The following is a 2,864-nucleotide window of genomic DNA, read 5'->3' on the forward strand; positions in this document are numbered from 1 at the left end:
AAAATAAAGAAAGGAATTTTTCGCTCTTTCCAATAATACTCATTACTATAAATTTAATGACAACTTTATTTAAAGGCAAGTTCAACCTTTTTATTGTAAATAAAAAAAGTTAATGAGCATACAATTGGAAAAACCATGTTATTTTTTAAAGTCAAACAGCAATTAATGATGTTCCCTTAATAAATTAGGTTTTCAAAATAGGTCATTCATTTTGGGACTGAGGGAGTATCTTTCATGACCGACTGAAGCTAGGGTTTTCAACTTTGGGCTAAAAAAAATCGATTTCCATGGAGAATTTCGTATGGGTTTCATAGGGGAATTGATGTTTTATCAAATTCAAGCTTCCAAGAAGCAATCTAGCATAGTTTTATGGAATTTGTGGTAAAGAATTCATACTCTCTCTCTCTCTAGAAATCCAATTTTCTGTATATTGGGTTTTAATGGATTACTTTGATTCGAATTTGTAGAAGTTTGTGAAGGATTGATCAAGGGAAAGCTATCCTAACTAGAATTCAATCGAACCAAGGTAAGAAATCAACCGATTCGATGATTTAATGTCAAAATTCTTAATTCTAGGGCTTGTGATTTATGAAATTGGGGATTTTCATGATTCATGTAGTTTAGGATTTATATGATTGGGAATTGATTAATTTTAGTATATGAGCAACTTTAGAGAGATTATTTGATATAATTTATCGATTGAACAACGATTCGGGGGACTGAAATTCAGTCTACTGTTGTCAGATAAGCTGGGCCTTATACAGTACACGGATGTGTTTTCCCGAAACATGAGAGTCATATATTAGGATGTTAGATTTCCAGAATGGTATGGTACAAGTCGTTTCGATATCGGAAGAGAGAGTTACGACTGTTTTACCAAACGGCGCGCTATTCAGCAAACATGAAATCTGCTTACTGTTATACTGTTTTAGCTGGTTATCGAGAAATCTAATGTTGTTTGAGTCTTCTTGAATATTGTAGCTCGTCTTGTGAAGATTCCAGAAAGGTATGGTACAAGCCGTTTCGATCTCGGACGAGAGAGTTATGGCTGTTTTAACGAACAATGCGCAGTTAGGAAAATTCTGCTTTGTTGTTGTTCGTATTTTACAAATTTCAAAGGCGGTTCACTTGGATTTTGGGGAATACATTTAATAACTAAATGTTAAGGACATAAGTAAGTTCAAACACTGGTTGGTTGACCCTAAGTGGACATGGTATGAAAGATAGAAGATCGATCGAAATTCGGTTAAGTCGAAGTCTTCCAAATTACGGGTTTCTTTTGTGTTTTTGTTAAGTTTTATTGTTTTACTTTTTTATACTCTTTAAATTATACCAAGGTTCTTATCCAAGAACCTAATGTATATTTGTTTCGTTTATGGTTTGGTAGAGGGGGAGCCGGAGCATTTCGTGAACGATTTGGCTACGGTTGCAGCGGAGGAAGACTAGTTCTTGTACCGCTAGGTAGGGGTTCTGAATCCTTTATCCAGCATGGTTTTATAGATAATGAAATGTGCTAGGTTCTACAGTTATATATGCACCATTATAACTAGAGTCTAGGTATCATGAAACTCGATTTTAAGTGATGAACTGAAATATGATTGAATTGTTTTACTGCGATACAAGAAATGTTTTCGATTTGTTTTACTGTGATTGCGAACTACTTGGAATTTTCTTGTATGTACCCGACTGCGGATTATGTCAACCTACAGACACGTGGCCATTGAGGGTAGGATGACATGTGGGCACGGGTGTGACCCGTGTGAGACCGGTGAGATGGTGCGACACTAGTCATGAGACCCGTGGGAGTAGAGTGCTTCACTTGCTCGCCATTGGTGCTTGTGCCTCCAGTTCGAGGCTCAAGGACGTACACCTGATCACTCGCCTGGGAGGTGACATTGATTGAGAATCCCTCTGCTTTGTGAGATGTGACTACATTGATTGGGTATCCCTCTGCTTTGTGAGATATGCCTCTTGGTCGTTCCATTTCCGTGATTGATAAGATAATGAATTGAATATGAATAATGGTTTTGTATATAGTATATATGGTAACTGGTTTGATAACTCGTTTTGTCATGATGTTTACAACTTATGAAATGAACTTTTGAAAACATGATGGGTTTTGGATTGCTCTTCTACCTGAATAACTCGTGTCGGTGAGTATTCTGACCCCCTACCAGTTGTTAGTGTGCAGGTGCTTGGTTGTAGCCTCGAGGCGGAGTGTGTATTCCAGTCAGTGATCTTGTCTGACGAGGCTAGTGCCGTTGCGTCGTTTTCTTCAGTTGTCATTTATTGGCTTTCCATTATTTTAAAGTTATGTAGTTATTGCAGAACTGAACTCGAATATGTATATATATATAACACTTAGAGTTGTTTATAAGTTGTATCAATGTGTAAGAGGCTTTTGTAGTTCTTTTTGTGGTTCAGGTTCCGACCCGAAGTTATGTTGAGTTTGTTTAGCTTCCGTTGTATAGTTAATTCTTGTTTATGCGAATGTTGCATGACAGGTTTTGCAGGTGCGACCGGTTCGATTTACAGAGGAGACTCTGTCGGATTTATGTCTCGTTTGTGAATTGCCAGGGCGTGGTCGTGTCTATTTTGGGACACGGGGCGCCACATGGAAGGTTAGTTAACTTCACCCACAAACATTGACAACCCATAACAGATCAAAAACTACTAAGCATCGACTATCAAACTAAGCACACATTATCAAATGAGTTGACAATGAACAAGTATGACCTTCCTAAGTATAATGCGTCAACATAAGCATAACTAATCAAAAGTTACCAAGCATCGACTATTAAACTAAGTACGCACTATAAAATTATGTGTCAAAGAAACGATTAAGATCGAGGTTTCTAATTCAT

At 37.3% G+C, this 2,864-nt stretch overlaps 1 long non-coding RNA gene across 1 annotated transcript; it reads left to right on the forward strand.

Moving 5' to 3' along the window:
• The first annotated feature begins 229 nt into the window (after positions 1-229).
• Positions 230-2,638, forward strand: LOC147567918 (uncharacterized). The gene is made up of 4 exons (XR_015237976.1): positions 230-381; positions 468-526; positions 1,388-1,461; positions 2,178-2,638. It is a non-coding gene; the product is annotated as an uncharacterized LOC147567918 (long non-coding RNA).
• Positions 2,639-2,864: the final 226 nt, after the last annotated feature.

The sequence above is a fragment of the Eschscholzia californica genome, unplaced genomic scaffold (genome assembly GCF_041429995.1).
Source record: "Eschscholzia californica isolate CP2 unplaced genomic scaffold, dmEscCali1.0.p SCAF_1, whole genome shotgun sequence".
NCBI lineage: Eukaryota > Viridiplantae > Streptophyta > Magnoliopsida > Ranunculales > Papaveraceae > Eschscholzia > Eschscholzia californica.